Consider the following 17,070-nt stretch of genomic DNA (forward strand, 5'->3'; position numbering starts at 1 on the left):
CCCTTCCCGGGCCAGTTCCCGATCCCGATCTCATTCCCAACCCCATTACACTCCCATTCCCGATCCCGATCCCATTCCCGTTCCTGTTCGAGATCCCGATCCCACCGTTGTTTCCAGGGAATGGCTCCTATCCCAACCCCAAACCCGGGGGGTCAAACATTGGGGTCAAACACCCCAAATCCCAACACTGGGAGGGGGGAGGTCAAACAGCCCCAAACCCAAACTCTGGGATGTCAACCTCCCCCCTGCCCCAAACCCCAAATTTTAGGATCAAACCCCCCAAATCCCAGATCCTGGGGTGTCAAACACTCCTCAAATCCCAAACGTTGGTGTTAAAGTTTAAAAACATTTGGGGTGTCCAACACCCCCAATTCCCAAAGTCTGGGGTCAAATACCTCCAAATCCCAAATCCTGATGTGTCAAACACCCCCAGCCCCCAAAGTTTGGGGTTAAAACCCCCAATCCCCGACTCCTGGGGTTTGAAATATCTGGGTTGTCCAACCCTCCTCCTCTCCAAAGGCTGGGGTCAAACCCCTCAATTCCCAAACTTTGGGGTCAACCCCCCCCAATCCCAAACCCTGGGGTGTCAAATCCCCCTGATCTCCCCCACTTTGGGGTTAAATCCCCCAAAATCAGTTGGTCAATCCCCCCAGTTTCCAAATTTTTGGGTCTAAACCCCCAAACCCCAAATTCTGGGGGTTGAAACACCTGGGCTGTCCAACCACCCTCATCCTAACGTTTGGGGGTGAAACTCCCTGATCACCAAATCATGGAAAAAAAAAAAAAACCAAAATCCCAAACCCTGGGGTGTCGAACTCACCCAGTTCCCAAAGTTTGGTGTCAAAAACTCCCAAACCCCGAGGTGTCAAACCCCCCTAAACCCCAAATTTTAGGATCAATCCTCCCAGTCCCCAAAGTTTGGGGTCATGACTCCCCCAAATCCACTCCAGCCCTGGGGGACACAGTGGGGTTTATTTGGGGTTATTTGGGGTTTGTTTGGGGTTATTTGGGGTTTGTTTGGGGTTATTTGGGGTTGGTTTGGGGTTATTTGGGGTTTGTTTGGGGTTATTTGGGGTTTGTTTGGGGTTATTTGGGGTTTGTTTGGGGTTATTTGGGGCAGCTCCAGGTGCAATGTCTGCAGAAAGACCCTGGGTACAACACCGGGAAAAAAGGGAATGGGTGGGAATTGGGGGATTCAGGATGGGGAGAGATCCTGGGTGGGAAAAGGGGATTTAGGGTGGACAGGGAAGGATTTGGGATGGGAAAAGGGGATTTGGGATGGGGAAAGGGGAACGAGGCGGGGAATTGGGGTGGAAAAGGGAGATTTTGGTATTGGAAAAGGAATTTGAGGACAGACAAAGGATGTGGGGAGAAAAAAAGGAGAATTTGTCATGGGAAAAGGAGGGTTTAGGTTGGGAAAAGAAGGATTTGGGGTCAAAAAACCAGTAGGGATTAAAAGTGATTTTGGAGTTAAAAAAAGGAGGATTTGGAATAAAAAAATGAGGATTTGGGATAGAAAAGGAGGATGTAGGACAAAAAAAGTATTTAGGATAAAAAAGGGAGGATTTGGGCTGAGTTGAGCTGAGTTTACCTGGGGGAGTGGGGACATGCAGGGGGTTTGGGGCAGGGTCAGGACCATTTTTGGGGCAGTTTTCTGAGATTTTGGAGTATTTTCTTGGGATTTGGTGGGAGGTCTATGGGATTTGGGTGCAGTTTTATGGGATTTAGGGTGTTTAGGGGTGGTTTTGAGGGATTTTCAGGTGTTCCTATGGGATTTGGGAGCACGTTTATGGGATTTCAGGAGTTTCTACAGGATTTTGGGGCACTTTGAGGGATTTCAGGGTATTTCTATGGGATTTTTATGTGGTTTGGAGGGACTGCAGAGTGTTTCCATGGGATTTTGGGGCAGCTTGAAGGCATTTGAGGTGTTTTGGGGCAGCTTTAGGGTATTCTGGTGCAACTTTGAAGAATTCTGGAGTGGTTTGGAGGGATTTCAGGGCATTCCTCTGAGATTACAGGGTGGTTTGGAGGGATTTGGAGTGTTTGGGGGCAGATTTTGGTTATTTAGGGGTGGGTTTGAGGCAGATTTTTAGGGATTTTGGGGTATTTCAGGCCCATTTTTTGGGGGTTTGGGGTTATTTTGGTGGGGTTTGGGGTGTTCTGGGTCACTTTTTGGCGAAGGAGATCTCCATGGGTGGCTCTGGGTGATGCTGGAGCCCTGCAGGGCCTCGCGGGCGGCGCCCGCCTGCACCTCGGTGTCCAACTGCAGCGAGGCGATGTCGCGGCGCCCGGGCACCAGCGCAGCTCCTGGAACCCCGGGAACCTGGGATGGGAACGGGGCCAGGAGAGCCCGGAACACCCGGGAACCTTCCCCAGACACCCGGGAACCTTCCCCAGACACCCGGGAACCTCCCCCAGACACCCGGGAACGTTCCCCAGACACCCGGGAATGTTCCCCAGACACCCGGGAACTTTCCCCTGACACCCGGGAACCTTCCCCAGACACCTGGGAATGTTCCCCAGACACCCGGGAATGTTCCCCCAGAAACCTGGGAAACTTATCCCAGAAACCCAGGAATGTTCCCCAAAAAAAACCTGAATGCTCATCCAGAAACATTCCCCAAAAATACAGAAGCGTTCCCAAAAATCCAGAAATCCCCCCCAAAAATCCAGAAACATTCCTCCAAAAATCCAGAAACATTCCCCCTCAAAAATATCCAGAAATCCCTCCCCAAAAAATCTGTAAGTCCTCACCCAAAAATTCATAAATTCCCCCCCTAAAAATCCAGACATTCACAACCAAAAATCCAGAAATTTCCTCCTTAACAATCCAGAATATCCTCCCCCGAATCCTGGTATTTTCCTCCAAAGATCCAGAAATCCCCCCTAAAATCCCAGACATTCACCCCCAAAATCCCGATATTTTCCCAAAACATCCAGCTCCAAAACATCCAGCTCAGCCTCTCACCCCCAAGCCCCAAAATCCCGCAGTGCCCAAAGCCCGGCCGGAATGCCGGAATGCCGGGATTGCCCCAGATCTCCCTGGCTGAGGAGCAGGGGGAGCATCAGCTCCTGGGGCTGCTCAGGGAGCTGGGCAGGAACAGGATGTGCTTCGGGGCTTTGCCACAGCTGGGGGAACCGGGAGACAAACCCCAAAAGCTGCCCCAGAGCTGCCCAAAGTCACTCTGGATACGCAACACAAAATCTGCCCAAAATCCCAAGAGAAAACACCAAAATCCCAACAAAATCCTAAGAAAACCCACAAAAAAATACCCCACCGAAATATTAATAATTAAAAAAAACTCACAAAAATCTCCCCAAAATCCCCCACAAAAATATCACCAAAATCCCATAAAATCCCCCCAAAAAGTACCCAAAATCCAGCAAAAATCTCCCAAAAAATACCCCCAAAACCCCACCAAAATCCAATAAAAATCACTCAAAAACCTCACAAAAAATCCCACCAAAAATACCATTAAAATCCCATAAAAATTCCACCATAGAATTCTTGAAAATGCCAGAAAATCCACACAAAATCCCAGGTAAATCTCCACAAAAATTCCACCCAAAAGCCCACAAAACTCACCCCAAAAATCACCCCAAGGCTCACAGAAATCCCTCAAAATCCCCCTAAATGCCACAGAAAAATCCCTCAAAAGGTTCCACTAAACTCCCATGAAAATCCCACAGAATTCACAAAGAAAAAACTGTACAAAAATGCCCCCAAAAATGCCCCAATCACACAAAATCCACACAAAATATCCCACCAAATCACCCAAAATATCCCACCGAAATTTCCCCAAAAAACCCCTAAAATCCACTCCAAATCCACTCAAAAATCCGCACCAAAATCCCACCAAGCCCCTCTCAAATTCCCCAAAAATGCCCCCAAGTCCTATCACATCCCACCCAAAGCCCGAGGAAATGCACCCAAAAAATCCCCACGAAAACTTCCCTCAAAATCCCAGCCAAACCTCCCAGGAGCAGCCCAAGAATCCCGCCCAGATCGCTGCGAGTGCCCGAACCGCCCGGAACAATCGCCGAGCCATCCCCGCCCGGCCCCGCGCTCCGGCCCCGCTCTCTGTGGGGCCGGGGCCTCTCCCCCCTTGGCTCTGCGCTGGTCCCGTTCGCGCTCCGCTCCCGCTCCCGCCCCACCAGCGCTCCCTGCCCTGGGCCGCGCTGGCCGAGCCCGGCCGGGCGCGCTGGATCCGCTGGGACGGCGCATCCCGGCCCCGGCCCCGGCCCCGCGGGGCTCCCGGGGCAGCTCCGGCCGGGATGCGGCACTGCCGCGGGGCTTTGGGCTTTCCCGGCGCTGCCCGGCGGCTCCCGGGGATCTGCGGCTTCCCGAGGGACTCGGGGAGCTTCCAGAGGGGACCTGGGCTGGCTCCGGGGGGATTTGGGATCAGTCCGGGGGGAGCTGGGGACGGCTCGGGGGGTTTGGGGTTGTTCCCGAGGATTTTGGGGGCATCTGGGAGAGGTTCCAGAGGGGATTTGGGGCTTTCTGAGGGGTCTGGGGGAATTCAGAGGGGATCTGGGGAGAATCTGGGGCTTTCTGAGGGATCTGGGGGAATTCTCAGGGATCTGGGAGAGTTCCAAGAGGGATTTTGGGGTTTTCCAAGGGATTTTCCGAGGTATTTGAGGAGGTTCCAGAAAGGATTTGGGGCAGTTCCAAAAGCAATTTGGGACGTTATTGAGGGATCTGGGGAAGTCCTAGAAGGAATTTGGGGAATTTCAGATAAATTTTGGGGGAATTCAGAGGAATTGGGGAGGTTCCAACAGCGATTTGGAGTCCTTCCCAGGGGACTGGGGGTGGACTGGCTGGATTTATGTTTCTTCACAGGATTTTGGGTTTTTTCCCCAAAATGTCCTGTTTTCTCAAGGATCTGTGGACTTTTCCCTGCATTTGGGTATCACTATGGGGTAGAAGGGGAAGCTTTGGTAGATTCAGTGTGAATTCTGGGGGGTTCCTGGATGGATTTGGGTGTTTTCCATGGGATTTTGGGTGGGTTCTCAACTGCATTTTGGGATTTTTTTTCCCCAGAATTTCAGGATTTTTCCCAGAATTTGGGTATTTTCCCCAGGATTCTGTTCTCATCATGGGTTTGTCCCAGAAGGGGAAGCTTTGGGTGGTTATAGTGTGGATTTTAGAGATAATTGAGGCTGGATTTGGGGTTCTTCCAAGAATTTTGGCTTTTTTTTTCCTGGAATTTCAGGATTGTTCCCAAAATTCCAGGACTCCTGCTCGGATTTCTCTCTCACGGTGGGTTTGTCATAGAAGGGGAAACTTTGGTGGATTTGGGTGAATTCAGGTGTTTCTGGTTGGATTTGGGGATACAGGTTCATTTGTGCAAGTGAAATATAATTATTATTACTAATAATAGCAGTTATATAAAAATATAACATGATCCTTTTTTTTGACATAATAAAAAATTGATAATGTGAAATAATGCTGACAATACTAATTTGTCAGCTTTGGCTGCCCACTGTGACACTGAATCCCCTACAGAAAAGGACTGGCCAAGACCCAAATGTCAGTGGTAAACTCTGCAAGATTGTGTACGACAAATACCAGAGGAATGCATGAAATTGGCTATTTTTATAGGGCTTGCTGATACTGTGGTGTGGAATGCTTTGTCTGTTACATGAGAAATACAGTGATTAAGAATGCTGGGTTTTTCATGTACCAGACAATCCACAAGCTGCAGGATTGGTTGAACTGGTGAAGGGTTTGTAAAAAGAGCAGTTAAAGAATGAGTGCTGGGAACCTGTCCCCATGGAGAACCCATCTCCAGATGTGCTCCATGCCCTTAACAATGGCCCCTGGGGAAATGGAAACCCCCTGGCTGTGCACGGCTGCTCCCAGTGTGCAAATACAGCCCTGGGCAGTGAGACTGGGACTGCCTGGGAAATTGTTCTGGGTGTGATGGCCCTGGCAGGGCCAGCCCAGAGGCTGCAGGGCTGGACCTTCATGCACTGGAATTAGTCAGGATAAATCAGAAGCAAAATAGAGTTAGCAATACAGGAACAGGAATCCAGATTCCTCCAGGACACTTTGGTTTGGTAACAGCTCACTGGAGCTTGGCCTTGCAAAGTGCTCATGTCATGGGAGGAGGAACTGATGCAGATTATCAAGGGGAAATTGAAGTAATTCAGTTAAACAATAGTGAACAAAATTGGATTATTCAAACCCATGACAAAGTAGCACAATTATTGATATTGTCAGTGTTTAGAACAATTGGAGAAAAAAGGATATCCACTTCAAATCACTGCTGTTGATGGAGATAAAGGGTTTGGATCCAGCAGTGCTAATAATGGAGCCGGAGTGTGGGTCCAGAGGCCAAAAGGCCCTCCCGAGGCAGCTGAAGGAACAGCTCCTGGGAAGGACAGCAGTGTTGGAATCCTGAAACCTGGGCAGGAACGATGGGAATGTGTCCCTGCAGCCAAGTGCTCTGTGTGAGAACAAGTAGATATTACAGGGGATTGTTTTACACATCCTGCCAGACCAAATCCCCCTGTTTGCCCCAGTGAAAACTCATGACCTGGGCTCCATCTAGGATGGAGCCAGGGCCAGGCTCTTGTACTGCCCAAGATGTATCCCTTGAAGGCCTTTTAATAAATACCTGCTTTATTCATTTAACACTGCCTAGCTCTGTTCTAGGCAGCCTCTCAAGGCATCACCACCAAACCAAGGGAGCACGGACCAGGTCTGGCTGGCTGGGCCTCCTGGGGACCACCTGACCACCTTGGCATGTCGAGGGCTGCTTCTCACCTGCCCTGAAGCCCTGGGGCTCTGGGCTTTCCTTCCTATGGGAGAGAACTCTCCTTCTCCTCCATGGGCCATGGCCAAAATTGGGATTCCTCCTCCAAAACTCTGTACATCCAAGGATTGCTCCCAAGTGAAAACTGCCAGGACAGACAGGTCTGGCTGCCCTTGGCCTCCTGGGAGCTGCCTCTCATCTGCTTTTGAAACACTGGGGCTTGGTGCTTTCCCTCCAGTGGAAATAACTGTCCTTTATCTCAAGGTGACTGTTGTCAAAATTGGGATTCCTCCTCCCAAATTCCATCTATCCAAGGATTCCTCCATGACAAATGATGCCAGGAAGAACAGGTCTGTTTGGCTGAGCTTCCCAGGAGCCACCCCTTTCTTCTTCTGCCTTTGAAACACTCGGGCTCTGTGCTTACCTTCCTATGGAAAAAACTGTCCTCCAGGTGTCCATATCTGAAACTGGGATCCCACCTCTAAAATTCCCTATATCCAAGGGTTGCTGCCAGGCAAAATCTGCCCGTACCATCAAGTCTGGATGGCTTTGGTCTCTGGTGGCTGCCCCTGCCACACTGGGGCTTGGTTCTTTCCTTCCCATGGAGATCCCTGTGACACTGTGGGCACCTCATGGAACCAAGGGGATCATTGTGGCACCACTGGAGCCCGTGGAACCAAGAGGCCATGGTGACACCATGGGGCTTCATGGGCCCAGAGACCATTATGACTCTGTGGGGCAGATGGAACCATGGAGACCATTCCAACCCTTCAGGGCCTCATGTCACCAAAGGGGCATTGTGACACCTCAGGGCCTCCTGGAAGCCAGGGACCATTGGGACACTGTGGGGCCACATGGAACTGAGGGAACATGGAACAGGTCTGGCTGGCTTGGCCTGCCAGGGGCCATCTGACAGGTCTGGCTGATGGTGGGATGTCAAGGGCTGCCCCTCATCAACTCCTGGTGCAATGGGGCTCCTTTGTTTCCTTTGTATGGAAAAGAACCATCCGTCTTTTCAGATGCCCATTGCCAAAACTGACACTCTGCCTAAAATCTTTCCTATATTCAAGGGTATCTCTAAGAACAGGATCTGGAAGCTCTGGCTGGCCTTTGCCGCTTGTGGTCACTTCTCATTTGCCCCAAAAGCAGTGGGGCTCTGTTCCTTCATTCCTATAGAAAAGAACTGGTCTTCATGTCCAGGGACCATGGCCAAAACAAGAATTGGCTACCGAGCCCGGCCGGGCTCACGGAACCATCTGCAGCCCCGGGAGATATTGACTCTGCCAGTGCTGCCATCCTCCCTCCAGTGAGAGAAAAGGACACAGGGCAGGCACACAGAGGAGCAGCATGAACACACCGAGGGCAGGGAAGAGGAAGTTGAGTCCCAGATGGGAGGGATGAGGAGATGCCTTGATCTTGGGGCTGAAATCCTCTGCTAAAGCGATGGAGAAGGATATCATGGATACATCAGACTCTCTTTTTCCCTATAATGCATTGAAAAGTATGGGGAGATGACTTGTTTCAGCAAAGGCCTCCATGCTAAAGTAAGCAAATGTTGAAGTAGCTGTGATCCCATGAGAAGTTTGAACAGAGAAGGAGAGAAGAGTGATGAGACCCTGTGTCCTCAGGGAGAGAAGAAGACCTCTGTTCCCAGAGATGATGATTTCAGAAAGAGATGAAGAGAACCTTTGCTCTTAAACAGCTCATGTTTATACTAATACCCCATAAGCTGACATGGCCCATAAACACAACTGTGGGAAAAGCTGTGAAAAAATGGGAGGGACTTCATGACTGCAGATTTTTCCAGTCAGCTGTTATTCACGGAAATGAAAAGCCATGAGATAACAGTTTTCTTGTGGAGAAGTCTTCATAACATTAACAAGAGGAACTTCTCTCCCTAAGTGAAGTGAAGAAAGACTATTTTAGAGGTGGTAAACTGACTGAAAATTTTGGGTTTTGTCTCTTTACATTGTCAGGTGGTATGGAGAGAGGAAGTGTTCTGAAAGTTTTGTTCGAATTCTTATTACTCTTTCTTTGTTATTGTTAATACAATTTATTTATACCCTTTTAATATTTTTTGACTACTTTGCCTTTCTCCTAATCCTATGTCACAGCAGGAAATAGTAAGTATATTCTAGTGAGTGCACTGGTAATTAGCCACCACACTATTGAAGCATTGGCCGAGAAATCTCAAAATGATGACCCAAAATCACTACAGAAACTTAATGACAAGCTGCACGAGAGCAGAGAGAAATTGAGGCAGAGCCATGGTTTGTCAGGACATACTTGATCCTAATGAGCGCCGTGGTGCATTTGGAGCTGAGCCCTGGAACCTCAGGGCCTGAGAGGAGATTGCAAAAACTTTTCCCAGAGTCAAAGTCAGAAGAAAACCCCAAAGTGGTTGGAGTCTAAAGCATTAATGGGAACCACAAAGGTTCATCTATACCACAGTCTCTTCATGGAGTCCTTGGAGGAGAGAACTGGAGGCCAGGATGGCACAAAAACCTCTCAGAGACTCAAAATGGCACAAAGAACTGTCAATGTGGAAAGGAAAATCCAAAGTACCTTACCAAAGCTAAGAATCTCAAAGTATTAATGAGCCCTACTGAGTGCCTGTGCAAAGCTCTCAAGGGACTCATTAAAACAGATAATTGGAACCATGATTGCACAAACCTCTCACAGAGTCTGTATAAAAAGGCAAACACCAAGTACCTTAATAAAACTGAAGTACCTTGAAGCATTAATGGGCCCCAATGAGTGTTGCTCCTGACAAAGCTTCTCCAGGGACTAATTACAGCAGATAATTGGAGGCCATGATTGCATAAACCTCTCAGAGACTCCAAGGCAAAAGCAAAAGCCAAAGTCCTTTGAAAAACCTGCAGTCCCTGGGAGCATGAAGGAGCCCCCAGGGCCATTCCTGACCAAGGCTCCCCAGGGACTCCTTCCAGCAGATCCTTGAGGCCACTGGGATGTGGGCATTGGGGGGAAGCTGAGGGCAGGACCAGGGGGTGACAGTGCCCAGCCTGGCTGGGGCTGTGCCAGGAGGCCCCAGGGCCTCAGGACAAGGTGTCTCCTCACAGCCCTTGGTGGCACAGACCCTGCTGTGCCCCAGGGCACCAAGACTTGGCTTCTCTTTGTCCCCACCTGGCATCAGTGCCTCCAGTTCTCTGATCTGCCTGGGGCCTGGGGACACTTTCTCAGTCGTGTCCCTCAGTGGGACCCATTAAAAGTCACAGAAACTTTGGAGCTGGATTGCGACTTGGAGTTCTGGAGAGGTTTCTGCAGCTCCCTCTCAGGGCCTGATGTTCAGGGCCTGAGCACAAAGCCCCAGAGGGTCATTAAAGTCCTTGTGCTGTGTCTGTGCTGCTGAGCTGGGCCGGGCTCCTGGCACAGAGGGTGATCCTGGTAACCAAGCAGAGCTTCAAAAGCACATTTCTCTTGCTGAGCAGCTCTTCTCCCAGCCCAGCAGGGCTGGGGCACTGCCTGCAGCCAGCCCGGGCACAGCACAGAGGCACAGAGAGCTTCAATCAGTCAGGGCTGGGAAGGGACTGAGAAGTGCCCGGGGCAGAATCACTGCCAGCCCTTGGCACAGGAACCTCTGGCTGCAGGACAATGCAGCTGCAGCTCCTGGAGAGATCTCCTAAAGCTGGAACATCCCAATGCCCACAGCCCCTGTGAGTGCATTCTCTGCTCATCTCCTGTGCCGAGCAGCCAGGGGTGCCCAGGGCTGTCCTGCAGAGCAGGGTCCTGCAGCCCAGGGCGCTGTGCTGGGCCAGGGACTCTGCTGCCTGCCAGGGACAGCTCTCAGCCGGCCCTGGAGCTGCTCCCAGCGCTGGCCAGGAGCTGTGGGGGGAAGGAGCCACCCTGAGCAGGGCAGGTGCTGCTGCTGAGAGGGGCTGGCTGGGGCAGGGCTGCTCCCAGCTCCAGACCAGCCTGGGCACAGCTCCGGAGGACACTTCCCAAAGGTAAGCCTGGGATTGCTGTAAAGATCAGGAGCTTTCCTGAGAGTGTTTTCTATTTCCTGCATGGAGCAATATGGGAAAGTTGGGGTGATGAAAAAATCATTTTTGTTTTATACATTTTTCATATATTTGTACCTCTGTAAATTACTATTTTATAGTTATATACAATTATATAGTTATAAAATTATAATCCTTATTAACTATTAAACTCTAATTAACTCTATTGAAATACTATTATATATCTGTAATCCTTAAATAACTCTAGTACATTTCCTTACTTTTATTTTAGATTTTAGAAGAATAAACTGACTGCCTAAACACATTCCTGAAATACTGCATAGTCTTATTATCAGGAAGAGGACCTATGAGAACAACATTTTGGTTTTCGACCAAAATGTGAGCAGTCACAACAAAAAGTAAAGGCATAGAAACCCTTGGACCTACTCCAATAGGTTGAGCCAGGGGTGTGTAACTGGGGCAACTGAATCTACTATTGGATGTTCCTATTAAATACCCTAATTAATTAACCATAATAAATTGTTGAAATCAGGGACTGGGTGTCCCCTGGGGACACTTGGAAGCTTCCAATAAAGGTCTGTTTTTTACTGTAGTCTTCTAACACTGTTGCAAGGGTTTTAATTTTTTTTTTTTTTCTCTTTTGATTATAGACACCAGGGGGATGAGAGAAGCAGAACAGAATTGTAATCCCAGAATGACAGAACATTCTGAGTTGAAAGGGACACACAGGATCATCAAAGGAATGTTCGAACATGTCCAGAGACTCCAGAACTGTGACTTTGGGTGGTCAGTGTCTCTGCTGGGAGCCTCCCAAAGGGCCTTCAGCCACTCCTCAGCCCTGGGCAGCAGCAGCATCACCTCTGCAGGGCCCAGCAGGGCTCTCCTGAGCTGCCCTTGCCCAGCTGCACACAGAGCCTGCCCCAGCCAGGGCCCTGCACACAGGCAGGTTTCTGTAGGGCCGGGCCCAGGGCACACAGGGTGGGATGGGCTCTGTGAGCGCTGGCAGGGACAAGGCACCTCTCAGGAGGGGATGTCCAGGCCCAGGGAGATGTTCAGGGAAGCAGAGGGGGCTGAGCAGAGCAGTGCTGGGGGAACAAGCCCATCCAGCCCCTCACCTTCCCTCAGCCACAGGGAATCCTTTGCCTCTCACATCTCTCAGTGACAAACTGTGAGTGCAGTAGGAATGCTGGGGATTTCTGACCTCAGAGAGCCAGGAATGATCTATGGGTAGGATAACAATTCCTTAAACCAACTCCTGACATCTGTTTTGTTTCCCTTAGAAGTATGAGTGCAGATGGTATCAAGCCTCTCTGCAATAGGAATTACTCCCCTAATAAATCCTGAATATCCAGCCTTGCCCCTCTGCTAAATGGCCACAAACCCAGGGCAGCAGGACAAGGATGGCTCCTTGAGAGCCCCCACACACTGCCCTGGCTGCTTCTGGCACATTCAGCCAGCACAACTGGAGCTCAGGCAGGGACCTGGGTGAAGGTTTTCCCAGAGCAGGAACAAGGGTGGCTGAGTCCCAGCAGGACAGGCTGCAGGGAATGGCCCAGGTTTGGCTCCGAGCAGCCTCTCCTGACTTGTCCCTGTCCTTTCTCCATGAACAGGTGCCCATGTGCAGCCACAGCAAATGTCCAACAGCAGCTCCATCAGCCACTTCCTCCTGCTGGCACTGGCAGACACGCGGCAGCTGCAGCTCCTGCACTTCTGCCTCTTCCTGGGCATCTCCCTGGCTGCCCTCCTGGGCAACGGCCTCATCATCAGCGCCGTAGCCTGCGGCCACCACCTGCACACGCCCATGTTCTTCTTCCTGCTCAACCTGGCCCTCAGCGACCTGGGCTCCATCTGCACCACTGTCCCCAAAGCCATGCACAATTCCCTCTGGGACACCAGGAACATCTCCTACACGGGATGTGCTGCTCAGTTTTTTTTTTTTCTTTTCTGTGCTGCAACAGAACATTTCCTGCTGACCATCATGTGCTACGACCGCTACGTGTCCATCTGCAAACCCCTGCACTACGGGACCCTCCTGGGCAGCAGAGCTTGTGCCCACATGGCAGCAGCTGCCTGGGCCAGTGCCTTTCTCAATGCTCTGCTGCACACAGCCAATACATTTTCCATGACCCTGTGCAATGGCAATGCTCTGGGCCAGTTCTTCGGTGATATCCCACAGATCCTCAAGCTCTCCTGCTCCAATTCCCACCTCAGGGAACTTGGGCTTCTTGTGGTTACTAGCAGTTTATAATTTTGTTGTTTTGTGTTCATTGTTTTCTCCTATGTACAGATCGTCAGGGCTGTGCTGAGGATCCCCTCTGAGCAGGGATGGCACAAAGCCTTTTCCACCTGCCTCCCTCACCTGGCTGTAGTCTCTCTCTTTGTCAGCACTGCAGAATTTGCTCAACTGAAGCTCGCATCGATGTCCTCCCCATCCCTGGATCTGGCCCTGTCAGTTCTGCGCAAAGAAATCCTGCTCAGCGTGGGCAACTGAGCCCTTGAAGGACTTAGTGTCAGCTCAAGGCTTGCTTTCCCTCCCAAAGCCTTCCCTTGGCAGCCTTGGGCAGGGGATACATCCTCCCTCCCTCCTCCTTCCCACAGACCTGCTCGGAACCACTCCATGGGCACTTTCCATTCTCTGTGTCCGTCCCTCAAGTGCAGTGCCAACCTGGGTCAGTCCTGGCTCTGCCCTGAGCTCCCAGGAGCTCACAGGCTGAGATGGCAACGCTCAAACACACCAGGGTCCTGCCTGTCAGGAGTTGGTTTAAGGAATTGTTATCCTACTCATAGATCATTCCTTTCTCTCTGAGGTCAGAAATCCCCAGCATTCCTGCTGCACTCAGAGTTTGCCACTGAGAGCTGTGAGAGGTAAAGGATTCCCTGTGGCTGAGGGCAGGTGAGGGGCTGGATGTGCTTGTTCCCCCTCTGCTTCCCTGAGCATCTCCCTGGGCCTGGACATCCCCTCCTGAGAGGTGCCTTGTCCCTGCCAGCGCTCACAGAGCCCATCCCACCCTGTGTGCCCTGGGCCCGGCCCTACAGAAACCTGCCTGTGTGCAGGGCCCTGGCTGGGGCAGGCTCTGTGTGCAGCTGGGCAAGGGCAGCTCAGGAGAGCCCTGCTGGGCCCTGCAGAGGTGATGCTGCTGCTGCCCAGGGCTGAGGAGTGGCTGAAGGCCCTTTGGGAGGCTCCCAGCAGAGACACTGACCACCCAAAGTCACAGTTCCGGAGTCTCTGTAAATGTTCAAACATTCCTTTGATGATCCTGTGTGTCCCTTTCAACTCAGAATGTTCTGTCATTCTGGGATTACAATTCCTGTTCTGCTTCTCTCATCCCCCTCTTGTCTATAATCAAAAGAGAAAAAAAGAACCCTTGCTACAGTGTTAGAACAGTGAAGTTAAAACCAGAACTTCATTGGAACCTTCCAGGTGTCCCAGTGGGGATGAGGCACACCCAGCCCCTGATTTCAACAATTTGTTAATGTTGATTATTTAGGATATTTAACAGGAACATCCAATGGGAGATTCATTACCCAGTTACACACCCCTGGCTCAACCCACTGGAATAAGTCCAGGGCCTTTCTTTGTCCCAGTTTTTCTTATCACTGCTCACATTCAAAACCCAAAATACTCTTCTTGTGGGTTCTTTCTCTGATAAAAAGATTATATAGCACTTTAAAAATGTATTTAGACAGGTTATAGTTCTAAAATCAAAGAGAAGGTAAGGAAACATACTAGAGTTAATTAAGGATCATAAATATATTAAATATATAATAGTAGTTAAAAAGAGTTATTTAAGAGTTTAATAGAGTTAGTTAAGGATTATAATTTTAAAACTACGTAACAGTAATTTACAGAACTATGAATATATGAAAAATATATAAAAAGCAAAAATATTTTTATCATCATCACAAATTTATCATCTTTCTCCAAGCAGAAAATTGAAAACACTCTCAGGAAAGCTCCTGACCTTTACAGCAAACCCAGGCTTACCTTCTTTGGGAAGTGCCCTCTGGAGCTGGTCTGGAGCTGGAGCAGTCCTGCCCCAGCCAGCCCCTCTCAGCAGCAGCACCTGCCCTGCTCAGGGTGGCTCCTTCCCCCCACAGCTCCTGGCCAGCGCTGGGAGCAGCTCCAGGGCCGGCTGAGAGCTGTCCCTGGCAGGCAGCAGAGTCCCTGGCCCAGCACAGCGCCCTGGGCTGCAGGACCCTGCTCTGCAGGACAGCCCTGGGCACCCCTGGCTGCTCGGCACAGGAGATGAGCAGAGAATGCACTCACAGGCTCTGTGGGCATTGGGATGTTCCAGCTTTAGGAGATCTCTCCAGGAGCTGCAGCTGCTTTGTCCTGCAGCCAGAGGTTCCTGTGCCAAGGGCTGGCAGTGATTCTGCCCCAGGCACTTCTCAGCCCCTTCCCAGCCCTGACTGATTGAAGCTCTCTGTGCCTCTGTGCTGTGCCCGGGCTGGCTGCAGGCAGTGCCCCAGCCCTGCTGGGCTGGGAGAAGAGCTGCTCAGCAAGAGAAATGTGCTTTTGAATCTCTGCTTGGTTACCAGGATCACCCTCTGTGCCAGGAGCCCGGCCCAGCTCAGCAGCACAGACACAGCACAAGGACTTTAATGACCCTCTGGGGCTTTGTGCTCAGCCCTGAACATCAGGCCCTGAGAGGGAGCTGCAGAAACCTCTGGAGAACTCCATGTCAGAATCCAACTCCAAAGTTTCTTGGACTTTTAATGGGTCCCACTGAGGGACACGACTGAGAAAGTGTCCCCAGGCCCCAGGCAGAGCAGAGAACTGGAGGCACTGATGCCAGGTGGGGACAAAGAGAAGCCAAGTCTTGGTGCCCTGGGGCACAGCAGGGTCTGTGCTACCAAGGGCTGTGAGGAGACACCTTGTCCTGAGGCCCTGGGGCCTCCTGGCACAGCCCCAGCCAGGCTGGGCACTGTCAGCCCCTGCTCCTGCCCTCAGCATCCCCCCCTAGCCCACATCCCAGTGGCCTCAAGCATCTGCTGGAAGGAGTCCCTGGGGAACCTTGGTCAGGAATGGCCCTGGGGGCTCCTTCATGCTCCCAGGGACTGCAGGTTTTTCAAAGGACTTTGGCTTTTCCTTTTGCCTTGGAGTCTTTGAGAGGTTTCTGCAATCATGGCCCCATTTATCTACTGTAATTAGTCCCTGGAGAGGCTTTGTACTCACAATCAGTTGGGCTCATTAATGCTTTGAGATACACAACTTTTTTCTGGTACTTTGGATTTTCCTTCCTATATTGAGTGTTTTTCGTGCCATTTTGAGTCTCTGAGAGGTTTTTGTGCAATCCTGGACTCCAATTATCTCCTCCAAGGAGGCCAAGAGGAGCCTGTGTTAAGGATGGACTTCATGGAGGCCCATTAATTCTTTGAGACACTTTTGGTTTTTCTTCTGATTTTGACACTTGGATAGGTTTGTGCAATCTTCTCTCAGGCCCTGAGGTTCCAGGTCTCAGCTCCAAATGCACCACGGGGCTCATTAGGATCAAGCAAGTCCTGACAAACCATGGCTCTGCCTTGATTTCCCTCTTGTCTGGGGCAGTTCATCAGGAAGTTTCTGTAGTGGTTTTGCTTTGCCAATTTGAGATTTCTCGGCCAATTCATCAATTAGTATGGTGGGTTTAGTGTTGGCTAATTACCAGTGCATACACTAGAATATACTTACTCATTTCCTGCTGTGAGGTAGGATTAGGAGAAAGGCAAAGTGGGCTCAAAATTTTAAAAGTGTATAAAGAAAAGTTTATTAACAGCAACTAAAAGAGTGAGTGATGAGGATCAGAACAAAACTTTCAGAACACTTCCCCTCTCTATAAAACTTGACAATGTAAAGCGACAAAACCTAAAATTTTCTGTCACTTTACCACCTCTACAATAGTCTGTCTTCAGTTCAGTTAGGGAGAGAAACTCCTCTTGTTAATGTTATGGAGGCTTATCCACAAGAAAACAGTTATCTCATGGCTTTTCATTTCCAGAAATAGCAGCTGCCTGGAATAATCTGCAATTGTGAAGTCCCTCCAATTTTTTCACAGCCGTTCCCAGAGCTGTGTTCATGAGCCTTGCCAGCTTATGGGGTATTGGTTTAAAGATGAGCTGTTTAAGAGCAAAGGTTCTCTTCATCTCTTTCTGAAATCATCTTCATCTCTGGGAACAGAGGTCTTCTTCTCTCCCTGAGGACACAGGGTCTCATCACTGTGCTCTCTTTCTCTGTTCAAACTTCTCATGGGATCACAGCTACTACAACATTTGCTTACTTTAGCATGGAGGCCTTTGCTGAAACAAGTCATCTCCCCATACTTTTCAATGTGTTATGGGGAAAAAGAGAGTTT

General features: G+C 50.2%; 1 pseudogene; it reads left to right on the top strand.

The window, feature by feature from the left end:
• The window catches only part of LOC146764033 (uncharacterized), a 48,664-nt pseudogene that overhangs the window by 22,711 nt on the left and 8,883 nt on the right, over positions 1-17,070 (top strand).

The sequence above is a fragment of the Lonchura striata genome, chromosome 36 (genome assembly GCF_050655825.1).
Source record: "Lonchura striata isolate lonStrDom1 chromosome 36, ASM5065582v1, whole genome shotgun sequence".
NCBI classification, from domain to species: domain Eukaryota; kingdom Metazoa; phylum Chordata; class Aves; order Passeriformes; family Estrildidae; genus Lonchura; species Lonchura striata.